This window comes from Myripristis murdjan, chromosome 1 (assembly GCF_902150065.1).
Source record: "Myripristis murdjan chromosome 1, fMyrMur1.1, whole genome shotgun sequence".
Lineage (NCBI taxonomy): Eukaryota > Metazoa > Chordata > Actinopteri > Holocentriformes > Holocentridae > Myripristis > Myripristis murdjan.
In genome coordinates this window covers 21208138-21223682 of record NC_043980.1, presented here as the reverse complement: position 1 = coordinate 21223682, position 15545 = coordinate 21208138, and the positions used below count along the sequence as shown (strand labels likewise).

Genomic DNA, 15545 nt, shown 5'->3' with positions numbered 1-15545 from the left:
TTTATTTAGACAGGGAATACTCACTGAGAGCAAGTTCTCTTTTTCCAGCACAGTTATTGACAGTGGTTACATGAGATTAACTATACCAGTGAAGTGATTATTATAAACATAAATCAATCACAGGAACATAAATGTATATGAGGCAGTCGCAGACATCAATAAATACTGTAGCTCCATAATTAGAGCTTTAATATCACCTAATGAGATGTTTAAATTTTAAACTCCTCTATAATTCTTTCTATTTATACGGTGCGACATACTGAAAAGCAGGTTTTCCTTGTCAGAGTTGACATGCAGGATATCCAGAATTTGCCAGTCCTGAATTATGGTACAAGGGACAGAAAGTAAAAGTACAGAGAGGTGTGATGTAGAGAAGATCCTTTTAAAAGAGTGAGATAATTCTATTCTACAGAGGTCCAACCTACTTTCTCATACAAAACACAGTGACGAGTGTGAAATTTATCTCTGGTAATAGAGCGCAGGGCACAATGATAAACCGTATCAAGTTGTTTTTGGGTAGAAGGGGCAGTATGTGAGTACAGGATATCCTCATAGTCACCACAGATATGACAACTGATTGCACAAGAACTTTCCTATTTTCAAAAGAGACACAGGCTGTATTCAGACAGGCCGCATTTAAAGAAGCCATTCAAGCCATTCAATCTCTTATTGAGTCTTAAAATCATGTTTTTTAAGAACAAGTAAAAGGTTACACTTCCACACACCATCTCGTTTCGGTGCGTTGAACTTCCTCAGGCTTCCTGATGCCTGAGGAATAAAACTTTATTATGCAGAACTTTATTGTGCAGGAGGGCTACCTTCATTTTAAATTTTCTGCCATTCTCCATTCAGGCGTGCATAAGAACCTTTTGCTTCTTTCTTAAAACAAGTCAAACAGTTGATTTTTTTTCTTAAAAAAAAAATCAGACAGTGGTATGAGACAATCCCACTTGTTTCAAGGATTTTTTATGTGCACCAATAGGAATGCAATATATATAAATATGTTGAAACAAGGCAGAATAAGGTAGGTCAGTCCACTAGTATCAAGAAAATGACACTTGATTAAAGAAAGGGCTGAATTTATTAGCACTGAAATCAAGCGTGATTATCTAATCTCATAGGCAGATTGTTCCGCCTATGAGATTAGGCAGTTTGAATATTTTTTAAATATTTTAAGACTCAATAGGAGATTAAAAGACTTGAAACGATGTAGATTTTGGTCTTGTTCCTATCCGAGAAACCCCATCTTTGTTTTTGCCTCTGAGTGAGTTAATCCACATGAGATTTAAACTGACAGCGAGTTATTTGTAAAAACTGTTCACCCACTTCGACTTACAATGTCACATGTGACCTCGGGAGCTGTAATCTGATCACTGGAGGCCATGAACTCTGTGCCTATCTTTTTGCGCAGTAACGGCACAGATGTAGGATCTGCTCAATATCGTATGTACATTTCTGTGTGTGTGTGTGTGTGTGTGTGTGTGTGTGTGTGTGTGTGCGCGCGCAAACGGTATGCTAGCCAGTGAGATGTGTTAAGTAAGCATAAAGTGAAATGCATTGAGCAACACGTCCAACTGCCCCAGCCTCCTGCCAGGGAGAGTTCAGTCGCTGTGTCGAAACGTTATTTCTCTGTACGAGCATGTCTGACTCAATCTGAGTTTCCTATACACACACACACACTCACACACACACATACACACACTCACAAGTTCCCTACTGAGTGTGGGACTGCATCTCAATGTATGTGTGTATGTAGGTGCATGTGTGTGTGTGTGCGTGCGTGTGTTGTTACTCTAAACAGAAACCCAGCTTCCCCACTTCTCCCTTTTGTCCGTCAGTTGACTGCAGTGAAGTCCTCGCTCTCCCTGTCTCCATGACAACCGGCTATCATGAACACGTCACCTTCGCTACTCACCTGAGAGCAGGAAGAAGGAACTGCCTGGCCCCGCCCACCCCAAGTTCTGCAAGGAATTCAGGTAGACAAACACTGACACACACACACGCGCGCACACGCACACACACATGTATGCGCACCCATACACACAGATGGTGAATGTGAGGTGAAGGCTGGAGGACTGGACTGTTGAGGCTGCTCTGCATGATCAAACAAGTACTGCACTGTTAAAAATGAGGAAAGAATAAAGAGTGGGTGGAGAGGAGAGAGAGAAATGAAGGAAGAGAATAAGAAACACCAGTTCAACAAGTATTGCTTGAAGTATTGGGACCTTTGCTTTTACTTTCACCTCTGACGCCAGGTTTACGGCGGTGGCCTCACATATGAAGGTGAGAAACTGTGTCTGTTCGGCAGCAGACATGACATGAACGGTGTCCGTGCCGGGTGTGAGCTGTTGTGAGTGAAACTTGTCATTACGGAAAGAAATCTACGTCAAGGGAGTGTGCACCGCAGCATCAAGTCAGTGTGTCACCGTGACCTGGGGGTGTATGCTTTTGTGAATGAGCAATGCTGGCAAAATGTGTGTGTGATCATCAGTAATGAGCATGGGTCTTTGGTTTGGACTAGGTGTGCGGGGAACACTCCTTTAGTGTACTGGAATGCTGTTCTGGCTGATTCAGGTCTGGTTGTGCGCACACACACACACACACACACTCGGACTGGCCAGGGCCACAGGAGGATAGCATTTCCTATCCGGAATGATAGGACGGAGGGGAGGGAGGGGTGAACGGGTAGTCAGATTCTGGTTTGGTGAGTTTTTAGGGGCAGGGAGTGTGTACAGCATACACAGAGGGAGCAGGAGAGAGAGAGAGATTTTACTGAAATGAAAAGAGAAGGAAGAGGAGCCTGAGCTCTTGTCACTGACACCATCACAAGCCTGCAAGCCCTGAAAGTGTGTTTTTTTTTTTTTTTTTTTGGGTGTGTGTGTGTGGTGTGTCACTTCAGTGCGTTTAAATGACGGAGCGCAGCGCCTTCACCTAACATCATGCAGCCTTGACTTTTTCTTTGGGGACGCGACAACTATGGTGTGCTGTAAGGATGATATATTCTTTTTTTTTTTTTTTTTTTTTTTTTTTTGAAGCGGGGGTGTTGCTGTTTTGCTCTGGGATCATTAGTCCATGGAGTGTGTGTGGTTGTGTCTGTGTGTGTGTGTGTTCCTTCAGGACTTTTCTTTCTTTTCCTCCCCTCCCTCGCCTCTCCCCCTCCTCTATTCTGTGGAATGTGGGGCTTATGTCAGTGAGAGTCAGGTACAGACTCACTAATTACCACTGCCTTTCCTCCCTCCCTCTCTCTTTCTCTCTTTCCTTTAACTCAGAGACCTTCTGCACTCTCCCTCTCTCCTCTCTCCTCCACTTTGAGACCTTCTGCACTCCCCCCTCTGTCTCCTGCTGTTGCGTCTACTCGCACTGTCGTGACTGAAGCAGAGGAGAGGACAAACACAGAGGATCTGAGTCAGTCCAAAAAACACCAAAAGGAGAACAGAAACTCTGACTTGGCCTCTCTATCAGTGTGTGTGTGTGTGTGTGTGTGTGTGTACGTGCATTGTGTTAGAGGTGTACGTGTCTGAGCTTGAGAGGTCCCTAACTTCTGATTATGCTCTGGCGGACCTGTCATTGAAGGCAGGAGGCGCCTTGAAGAAGACCGAGAGGCCAGAGAGAGAGAGCGACAGACGGTGAAACAGGAGGAGAGGAAGAGGGAGAGAAGATGAGAAAGTGACAGGCTGGATTGGTGCTTTAAATGGTGGCAGAAGAACTGACAACAGTGACTTTGTGACTACAACTCCCATCATCCCACAGGTTGGCTTCAAACCCATCATCTGTCTCTCTTTCTTTCTTTCATTCCTTCTTTCTTTTTTCTTTCTGTTTTCCATTTTAATCTTCTTTCAATCCGTTCAACATTCGCTTGTTTGCCTGTGAGGCTAAGATGAGGGAATGGTGTGTTTTCTCACCTGGAGGATGAAGAACACACACACACACACACACGCACAGACACACACACACACACACACACACACGCACACACACATGCACACAGTGGGTATCGGGAAGGACATTTCTTCAGCTGGCCCAGTACTCACGCTGACCCAGCTGACTGCTGTAACCTTCACTAGAAGGTTATGGGACAGGGACTCGGTGTTTATTTGTTTTAGTGTGGGGATGTGTTTGTGATCAGTTGCAGTCTCATCTTGTCATCTCGTGTGTGTGTGTGTGTATGTGTCTGTGTGTGTGTGTGTCTGTGCGGGGGAACTGGTTGAGCAGGGCGCCAGTTAGCCTTGGGTGTCCTGTTGTGCAAACGCAATGTAAGTGTGTATGTATGGTTGTGTGTGTGTGCGCCTGTGTCCGTGCGTGTATGTGCAGTTGTCTGTGTGTCTGTGTGTATAAAAGTGGAAATCCAGCTGATTTCTCCCAGAGCAGCTGTCTTTCCAACAGCCAGTACAATGGAAAGGGCCCAGACCCTCATATATTCACCTGGGACGCCAAATGATTTGGAGATGCTCTTCTCGTATGACCAAACACGAAAGTAAAGAAAAAACAATTATATATATATACACACACACACATACAGTACAGGCCAAAAGTTTGGACACACCTTCTCATTCAATGCGTTTTCTTTATTTTCATGACTATTTACATTGTAGATTCTCACTGAAGGAATCAAAACTATGAATGAACACATGTGGAGTTATGTACTTAACAAAAAAAGGTGAAATAACTGAAAACATGTTTTATATTCTAGTTTCTTCAAAATAGCCACCCTTTGCTCTGATTACTGCTTGGCACACTCTTGGCATTCTCTCAATGAGCTTCAAGAGCTCAGAGGCTGAGTAGTATTTATATATTATTTATATGGTATTTATTTGTACTTTATACAGAGCACTGTAGGGATACAGGGTAGAAAAATAATTTAATATGGTTGGTAAATAATTTTCAGAGGAGCCAACTTTAATTAAAGGACGCTGGCATAGATGGTTTGAATAAATTAGTTACAGTTACTCTGTGAAGATGCAAGCATGGGTGACAGACACCTGTAACATACACACACACACACACACACACACACACACACACACACAAAACTATACATACCAGGCTTTATGAGACACAGTGTCCAAATGACTCAAATGAATCCAGATGACTGTCCTCTGCGTTTGTGTGTGTGTGTGTGTGTGTGTGTGTGTGTGTGTGTGTGTGTGTTCTGTGTCTCAGTTGACTTCCTTGTGAATATATTTTGTAAATATGTCCACAAGGTTAAATGTGTGATAGGTGCGTGCTTGTCAGCAGTTAAATAATTACTTTTTAATTTCTTTATTCTCTTCCCCTCTCTCTCTCTCTCTCTCTCTCTCTCTCTCTCTCTCTCTCACACACACACACACACACACACACACACACGCACATTAGCAACAGTAGTGACAGCAGCAGTAGCTTCATTAGATATTGTGCAAGAGGGCTCAAGAGGTGACATACTTTTCAGGATGATACTTATCTGGCAAATCACATGTATCACATTCCACAACAGAAACAGGGACAAAGTGTCATCCAAGACATATCTAAAAATGTTGTTTTTTCCCCTCTCTTTTCATGTGATAAGTATCCTTTTGTCTGCATGAATCAGACCAAATTTGTCTCCGCAGCAAGTATACAGTGGCCTGAAGTGTCAGCGCTCGTATTGGGGCCTGCTCTGGTTTCAGGGGGAGGGGAGAGTTGGGCAGCAGAGGGTGGAAAAACAAGAAAACAAGAGCTTTCTTTTAGATTTTAACCTGTGTAGCTTTAAATAAACAATTTATAATAAAAGGAAGTTTTTTGGGGGTTTTTTTTGGCCTAAAAGCAAACACTAGAGGGGAAATTGCATAAATGCTGTCCACAGGGTCACACACACACACACACACACACACACACACACACACACACATACACATGTGTTCATGTACTAACACACACACATACAGGCCTGTCACATGACTGTCACATGATCACCTCATGCTTCTAATGGGGAAGCACAGATTCAATCCTGTGGGTGTGTGTGTGTGTGTGTGTGTGTGAGAGAGAGAGAGAGAGAGAGAGAGAGAGAGAGAGAGAGAGAGAGAGAGAGACAAAGGAATAAGCCTAATCCACCAACACTAAAGTAGTATTGTAGCACTGCAGAGTAAAGAGACTAATGCAGCTGAGAGAGAGCGGGGAACCTGTTAGTGCTATTGTGTTGTTTATGAAACACCTGTAACAAGATCTGATCACCCTCTCCCTCTCACCCTCTCTCGCCCGCTCTCCCCCTCTCTGTTTGTCACAAACATACACATACCTGGAAAGCACAATGGCTGCATTCTTCCTCTCTTTTCTGTCTTCCCCTCCATCACTCTGCTCTCCTCTGATCAGACCAAAGACGAGACAGCAGCGAGACGAAGGGGAGGAATCAGGGGGATGTCAAACAAACCAAAAAAGTTAGAAATTAGCTGTGAGGTAGTAAGAAAAAATCAGAAGTAGTGGACAGTAATCCACCTTTTTTGTGTAAACAAGAGGAACTCGGCGAGAATGTCCGGTTGTCCGGTTGTCGTTTCACATCCTGACAGCCAAATTTTGTGCATGTTTTAAATGCATTTTTGAAAAGTCAGCAAAAGAAAATTTAACTCACCGTGTATTTCCATCAAGTACTCTGAGATAAGCTTGTTACCGTCTATTACGTAAGAAAAGTTGGGCAACCAAACAGTTCAGAAGATGGATAGATCTGATAACCTCTTATCTCTGGGACGAGTGGTAACAACCATCCTCACTCCATTGTACATCTTCATTAAAAGGTCCGTCCACACATCATGTGGGCTCTTGCCTGCTGCCGTGTTTGCATCATTAAACAGTGAGGCACATGCCAAAACTCCCTGCTATGTCACTGTTTCTTCAAAAAAAAAATTCTTTTTCAATCAGGCATCACTGCATTTTTTCTGAGAAATTCCGGGTTTCGATTCAGGTTTTCTTATGTGTAAATCCAAACTTTTTTTTTTTTTTTTTTTAAATAAAAATAGGTGGATAGCATCCCACCACTATCACCTCTTCATTGTCCTCCTTTTGTATTTGAAAAAAAAAAAAAGATTATTTAACTATAATGTTATTTGATTTGAGCTAATAATTATTTACTAGGCATGACTGGCCTTGAAGTGGCTTCCTTCTCTCTATGATTCTTCCCAAGATTTTTTCGCCTCTTGGCTTTTGTGTTTCTTGCCCACTATGAGGGTTTAGTTTTTTTGGTTTTGTTATGTTTTCTTTTTTATATACTATAACCCTGTAAAGCCCTTTGAGACTGTTACAGCGATTAAGGGCTTATACTTGATTAAATGTTGTGCATTTTTTTCTCTTCAGACAAAATTACATGAACAGCACATACTGCTGTGTGTGTACACAGGTGACATCCACTGACTTTGAAGGCTCTGTCAACACTTGCCGCCCCCACCTTCCCTCTGTCAACCTTTGACCCCTCTGTAACCCCTCCATCCCTCCCTCTGCGGTGACACTAGTGCACCCCCCAAACCCCCTATCTCGCCCTGTCCTCCCATCACTTTCTTCCATCCTCCCTCTCTCCTCCCCTGTTGTGTGCTCCTCCCTGCCTCCACTCACACACTAATGCTGTTATAATGCTTCATTTCACCTTCAGCTCCCTCCTCTTTGTCTGCTCCTCCTCCTCGCCCCTTCTCATTGTGTCTTTTGTCTTCATTTAGCAAGGTAAAAACCTCTCTGATAAGAGTTTTGCAGTTTCTGTTGGAAGCTTCACTTCCACATCTGAAACTCTGTACTGTGGTGTGCCCCAGGGTTGTGTCCTTGGTCCTATTCTGTTTGCCTTGTATATACTTCCTCTTGGACAAATAATGAAGCAAGATATCCCCTATCGCTGCTACAGGGATAATATTCAATTATATATCTCATTTAAACCTTAAAACACAGCTAAATTGCTTCAGTAAACTGCCTAAAAACTGAATGTCAGGCATGCTATTTACAACAAAATTCATCATCAGTCTTGATTATTCTTTCCCTGTTTATTAAATCCACAATAAGAAATCCGCCGTAAGAAGGATTGGAATCTGGACCAACACGGTTAATGATCTGATTCGCTCTTGTTTGTCCCAGCTGAGAAACATTGAAAAGCTCAGGGACATTGTGTCTCAAGTGGAAATGGAAATGTTTATTCATGCTTTTATATCATCTGGCCGTGGCTATTGTAGCTCCCTTTCACTTGCCTCAACAAAACATCCCTGAATCGTTTACAAGTGGTTCAAAAAGCAGCAGCAGGCATGTTTTTTGTGTACATTGAGTTAATGATGGCATAGGTTTTTCCTCCATCACGACTTTCTGACAGTTCATACAGCAGACCCTTGTGCCAAATTGAATCAGAGGCATTTTGGACATTAACGAAGCAGGAGAATAATTTGCTTTTGTTTTTATTCATTTGGTTGTCAATTAGGGTGCTGATGGTGAAAATATGGTCTGTTGTATGATTATTTGGTAAGAAAAAAAAACAGTTTGGGATTTGCTCAGGGAAGAGTTTGGAGTCTGTGTTTTATGATCATGCAGAGCATTTTCCTGAGGTTCTCACAGTTGTTATTCAGGTTGAATTTATCTCTTTTTGAGACCACCGTTAGCAGTCTTCGGATCCAAATATCCAAATATCCTCTGCTCTAGGGGAAGATCCTAGAGCAGAGGATGACGTTAAAGAGCTTTAGTATTACCACTTGGAGTTGGAACTGATCATTTCATTTCGGATGTTCCCAACATCCCAATCCCTCTTTGTTTCAAGTGGTTTTATTTTGTCCTGTAGTTCTTTTAGTGCAATTGGAGAGCCTTGCAGGTTCTGATCATCTTTTACAGTTGACTCTAAACGTTGTAGTTTATCTTGTGTTTTTGGTGTTCATTCTTCTCTATGGGACCAAAGAGTTTGGAGAAGTGGTTGACCCATACATCTCAATATTTTAGTTTGTTCCAGTTTTCCCAGAAGTGGTTTGTTTAGATGGATTTCTCAGTGGGATGTTCCTGGTGCCTAACATATTGGTCCCTTTTTCCTAACGGTATTTTAATGCTTCACCATATTGAAGATGGATGCTCTGGTTGAGTCTCTGTCCTTAATTGCATTCTGAGGTTTTTACATTCATTGTCAAACTGTTTGTCATTGTTTTTCATTGGGTTTTTGGGCATTTCTATTTGAGGCCTTTAAGTTTGATAAACAGGCTGAAAAGTCAAATATATAATTAGGGTTTTCTACTGCTCTGGATACATCTTTGCTGTTGCATTGAAAGGTTTTTCCAGGAACTGGTCTAAGAGTGACTGTATATGTTGTTGCCTAATTGCATTTTCAACACTACCCTCCTTCCATTTCTGCAATAGCATGCCGTTCAGCTGGCTTTGATACCTCATGATTGCATGTTGATCTGTTCAGGTAGACTGTGGTTTTGCTGTGGTCTGACAGGGGTGTTAGTGGGCTAACAGTGAATGCTCTGAGAGACACCATGCTGAGGTCAGCGATGAAGTAATCTGCTGTGGCCATGAGACTGGAAATGGTTAACCTCCTCCTCTCGGATGAAGAACATGTCGTCCTCAAAATATGGGGATTTGAAAGGGGGGGTGGGGGGGTGGGGGTGCGGGGTGCGGGGGTTGGTCCCTGTTTGATCCCTGTTAGTTTGGTGGATGGTACTACCAGCTCTCTATAGTTTACAGGGCAGCCAGTGGGACTGTCTCCACTGTGCAAAGTCTTTTGTACGACAGTGATGACCCTGTTTGCAATTTCTTTGGTGAAGTTTGAGTTTCTGCCCTTAAAACCAAAGGCAGTCAACCTCAGACACTGTATATTCCAGGTTGAAATAGTGAAGGATTTGTATTCCATTGTTTACCGCATTATTATTATTCAAGTGGTTTTAGGCCTGGGCCATGGTTGCATAGAGCTCAGTGAGCATTTGGTGCTCAGGTATGCTCAGGTCACAGGGTGGCCACAGGGTGGGACTTGCTCTGCTCACAGTCTGTGTATGTGTGTTGTGTGGGGTTGGCAGCAGGGGGGTGGGCTGGGACTGGGCTGCAGCAGGGTGTCCTTTCAGGTGCAGGCCCTCTGCATGTTGGTCTGGGTGCTTATCTCCCTGTAGCTCTTGTAGGATCTCTTTGGGCTGTGGTTTATCCTGTTGCTGTAAAAGTGGAGACGTTTACAAATGTCTCCACTTTTTACAAACTGGCTCTAAGACAAGGCCAGAATGAGAACTAGCTTCATGTTTGTGAACAGGGGGTATAAGTAGGGTTTTCTCTCAGTTTCTCTCTCTCTCTCCCTCTCTCTCTCTCTCTCTCTCTCTCTCTCTCTCACACACACACGCACACACACACACACATCAAGGCCATGACCACCACTGAGGACACCAAGATCCTTGGGCCTTCGTATTTTTCTGAGTTTTTTTTTTTTTTTTTTTTTTTTCCCGTTCATAGTAATTCAGGGTAATACTGAATAAAAGAGATGAACTACTGACTTTGTGCAAAGATTACTGCTTTCTCTCTTGAATTCCACCATGTCTTGTATGTATGTGGTGGTGAAGTGGACCCATCCTAAGCAGACAGTTCTATAAAATCTGACTAAAAAAATGTTTGCTTGAAACGTCCGTGTTGCACTTGGGATGACGCAGCTGCAATTGGCTTTGAGTTTCAGTTTGACAGCCGATCTGAAGCCAAGCGAAGTGCGTTGTGGGCGTGGAAATCTCTCAATTCACATTACAAAAAGCTGATATAGCTGTAGTCTTGTGTAGTTATTTTTCTGGGATCAAGTATAAATATGTTGAAGCAAGGTGGAATAAGGCAGATGAGCCTACTAGTACTATCAATAAAATGACAATTGATTCAGCAAGCAGGATTATCTCATTCAACTGGCATATTTTTTCCATTCAAAACTGCCATTAAATGGGTACTTAACCCTATAAAGCCATTTGTATCATATATGATACACATTTTCAATTCCATTTTTCGTTTTCAGTTTAATCAATACTTGACCAAAATACTGTTGTATACCTTTGTACACTTCCCCTGTTCACCCTGGACCATTGGCACTTCAAGTACATCATGTATCATACACCAGAAAGGTTGTGTAATAACATATTTTTTGAATGTATATATATATATATATATATATATATATATATATATATATATACACATATGTTATAGGACTAAATAAAGGGTTCAGTTTCAAAAAATTGGAATTTTCTGCCAATTCTTTCATAGTTCAGGCTTTATAGGGTTAAGATTGAGGTTTTGCAGTGTATATTTAATTTCATACATGAGTAAGAACTGCTGCAGTTCCTTTAGAATAGGTAGGTGTGATCTTCATAATTTTCACAGATTTAAGACATATCTACATGTCTATAGCATTTATAGCCCCAAGATGCATCCTCAATTAAGTTAGTAAATTAAAGGAGAAAAAAAGCACACCCCAGCCTAAAACCCCACTGCACCCCATCCCGGCCCAGCCTCTTGACCTCTGTGTTTTTTGGGTCCTGTTGACGCCCCTGCACAGCACCCAACTGCCTGTTCTCCAACAGGCTCTTCCCTGCATACCTGTTGCTGTGCACACAATGGGCTAGTTGTCTGGACCGCAGGCCAGTGGATGTGTGTGTGTGTGTGTGTGTGTGTGTGTGTGTGTGTGTGTGTGTGTGTGTGTGTGTGTGTGTGTAGCAGATAATTTTACTTTGGCTTTTTTTAATAGGGAGATGAGGGGGAGAAGAGTGAGCACAGGTGATGTTGGGGTTGTAAGTTTTGTTTGGGGTTCCCGAGCTAGAAATGACTTGTGTATCTCATGATAACCCCTCTCTCTCTCTCACACACACATATATACACATACACACACACACATATGCCTACTCCTACCTACCCCTCTGGCTTACTGGAATGGAATGTTCCTTGGGCCAATGCTGCCTGTGTGATCCCATTCACAAAACTGATACAGAGTGGCCACACGCACACACACACACACACACACACACACACACACACATAAATGCACGCAGGCTCATCCCTCCCTCTCTCTCGTCTCTGTTTCGCACAAATATTTCTTGGTCTGTCTCTCTTTCGTGCTCTCACACTCTCCTTTCACACTCTTCCTCCTCTCCCTCTTTGTTTCTTACACAGTTTCTGCCCGACGCCCACAGGGAGAGCGGAGCAGGTGCACAGACTGATTATACAGTGTTCGGCTTTCTCGGGATGATTTTCCTCAGTATAAAACCTTGGGCCCGCTGTGCGTGACAGTATTTAGCACTCTGGTTATTGTGTGTTGTGGATCTGTCTCTGTACTGAGAGGCGTGTTAGCTGGCGTTGGCCAATGTTGAATTCCAGCAGCTTTTTTGTTCACCTCTTATCTGCCTCTAATGCTTTGCCTTCTCAGTTTCCTGGTCTTTGCATGTGTGTGTGCGTGTGTGTGTGTGTGTGTGTGTGTGTGTGTGTGTATGTGTGTGTGCTTCAAAGGGACAGATTTTTTTCTCTCCAGGAAAGCAAGTACAGTCATAATTTTCCAGTGTAAGATCACTACAAGATGAAGTGTCTGTAAATGCAGTTTCGTACACACACCACCCTTGGGTGCTGATGACTCTCACTTGTCTATCCTGCTTTATTATGTGGTCTTTTGTTGTTTACAGGTGTGCGGTTAAATGTAATTACAGATATTATGGGTTGGGTTGTCAACCTGTCATTTCAGGAAAGAGACACAACAGTCAGAAGAAATGACGACATCCATTCATGGATTCAATTATTTTATGAAAACTGTACGTAGAATAGAAATTCAACCCTGAGTAAAGCTCATGCTCATACCATCAAAGATGTTTTAGATTATAATCTGAAATCTGCTCACATTTGTAATTCATTTCAGCTCTATTCTATTGTGTTCTGTTCTGTTCTGCTCTGCTCTATTCTTTTTTGTTCTTAAAGTCTTTTTTTTTATACCATTTTATTCTGTTTTATTCTGTTTGGTCATTCTTTGTTCTGTTATAAATTATTCTATTATGAGGCTCCATGAGTCCAAAATTTTCTTAACCTGTGTAAAAGACCATGTGATCCTTCTGCTGAAGTGGAAAAAAATGCCGCAGCGATATGATCATCAGTGCTGAGAGAGAGGACAGTCATCCATATTGACGTTACAGTGGTTACTGGACAGATAATAAGTAGCTGCGGTTTAAAGTCATGAGGATGACTCTCTCTTCCTATGTCTTTCTTTTTATGTCTTTCTTTCTTTCTTTCTTTTTTCCTTCTATCTATATTTCTCTTTCTTTGTTTCTCCCTCTTGAAGAAGAAATGTGTGTTGCTGTGCAGTTGTTTGTGTGTTCTCTGGTTTTCTTGCTCCTTCACCTCTTTCCTCTCTCTCTCCTTCCCCGTCTCCTTGACCTTGGCGGTGACTGTAGCACCTACACACATTGCCCCTGCGCCGCCATTGGTTAGCAACAAGCCACATGACCAGAGTGTCAGCTGACCAAATTCTAGGGAAAAGGGGAAACTTCTTTCATCAGGAAAGAGGAAAAAAAATATTGGACTTTAATGTCAGATCCTCTGTGTGTGTGCTTGTGTGTGTGGCATGCGTGGTGGGAGGGCGAAAAGGCTGTTTTGCTCTTTTTTGTGCTGAGTCATTTGTGTTAATCATAAGTGGGGCAGCAGAATTGGCTGAAGCTACAGGATTGCTAAAGGATGTGAGATAAACCTTTGCATGAGGAAGTGTAACAACCAAACACAGCGAATGCATTTTGCCCATAGGATTTTTAACCACAACTGTGTTTTCACCTGCTCTTTAACAGGCTGAACTCTTCCTCCTCTGTTACACACATTCTGACCTTGGATTTGTGTGTGTGCATGTGCTTGTGTGTGTTATCCGATTTGTGCCAGCATGTGTGTGAGAGTGGGTGGATGTGTGTGCACATGTATGTGTGTGAAGCACAACCAGGGGAGGCCGATCAGACAGGAATCAGAGGTTGGGGCTTGAGAGGGAGCTGTAAGGAGGCAAAAAAAAAATACTGTAAAAAACTCTTCTAAACACTTCTTGATAAATCAAACTTTTCATACGTACCACTCTGTACAATCACATGCGAATTTGATGATTTGATTTTCTATTTGATGTCATTAATGGTGCAGCCATAAAACAGTGACATCTTGGGTTTGAATATTTCACAAAATGTAAACATCATGTGGCACCAAGTGTTGCAACCAGTAGATATAGAATATGTATGTGACATTGTCCTACAATATGGAAACAAAACGCTACTTAAGGGGAAATTTAAAGGGTTAAAGAAAGTACAAAGAAAGAGAGATAAAAAATAGACAATAAAACACAAATATTGTGCTGTATGAATGCCATTACTGGACCAACATTTACTGTACTTCATTGTAATGCTGACATCAAACATAATGATATAATCCTTTTGTATGAGTAAAACAAACAAACAACAAACAAACAAAAAAAACAAACAAGTGTTTAAGGAATTATGAGAGTGAGTGGTGGAGAAAAAGACTGGAAAATTCAAGGGGGTGGGAAGAACAGTGTGTGTGTGTGTGTGTGTGTGTGTGTGTGAGAGAGAGAGAGAGAGAGAGAGAGAGAGAGAGAGACAGAGAGTTCAAGGTCACAGCAAACCACCTGAGGAAGACCTCTGACACTTGCAGTCTTTAGGCAACAATCACCCAGACACACAGACACAGACACACAGACACACACACAAACACACACACACACGTATGTGCATGTGCGCACACACATGCATGCAGCACACACTCGCATTTGCAGTGTTGCTGACGTTGTCAAAGCTGTAATCCGGTAGCTGCTGGAAGTATTTTCTTGACAAACAAGCACTTTGTTCTGCTGAGGCACTTCAGCAGTCTCACATGGCCCACTGGGACTCACATCCCAGGACATTCACACCAACACACACATATTCACACACACTTTTTTAATGGAAAATCTTAAGAACATTTCATCCCTGTGGATAAGTACATTAATTGCAGCACACATATGATACATTACCTTCCAATTATTATTATTATTTTTTTCTGTGCAGTGTTTAGGACAACAATTGGGGTGAAATGAGTCAAAACAGCATATTGTGTTGTGTAACACAGAGCCTACTGTGTTTCCCTCATTCTGTGCTCAGATTTTATGTTATGAAAATCTCTATGGCCTAATTTTTTAAAAGAGGCAAATGCCTTGTAGGAAATTATCATAGCATTTTGTAAAAGAATCCGGTTTTCATGGTTGTCAAACGTGTGTATTGCAGGAAAGCAAAGTATTGTTTGTCTGTTGAGACAGATTTGTAGCCACTTTTCTGTGACCCAGATTTTAATCTATTTCAACAGGACAGAATTATCAGCTTGGAAAGCAGCTGATAACAAATGGAAACTGACACGCAATATGTGTGAATGTTTGTGTATGTGTGTGTGCTTATGGGTGTATTTGTGGTATTTAGTTGTCCAGGGTGTCTGTGTGCTTGTGTCTGTGTACTTGTGTGTGTGTGTGTGTGTGTGTGTGTACTGTTCCAACCTTGGACCAGTGATTTACAGTGTGTTCCTGGCGCCACTTTGTTGTTTGATGTTGAATTTCTGTATATATTCCAAGGCGAACAAGA

General features: G+C 42.2%; 1 protein-coding gene across 12 annotated transcripts in view; it reads left to right on the top strand.

Annotated features, from left to right (window-relative positions):
• Positions 1-1900: 1900 nt before the first annotated feature.
• Positions 1901-15545, top strand: part of rbm47 (RNA binding motif protein 47) — a 38443-nt gene continuing 24798 nt past the window's right edge. For 7 of the 12 annotated variants that reach the window (XM_030052579.1, XM_030052563.1, XM_030052555.1 and 4 more), the window contains exons 1-2: positions 2858-2986; positions 3574-3750. The gene's annotated coding sequence lies outside the window, so the exon portion shown is untranslated. The other 5 variants (XM_030052530.1, XM_030052519.1, XM_030052509.1 and 2 more) reach the window with 5 other exon arrangements.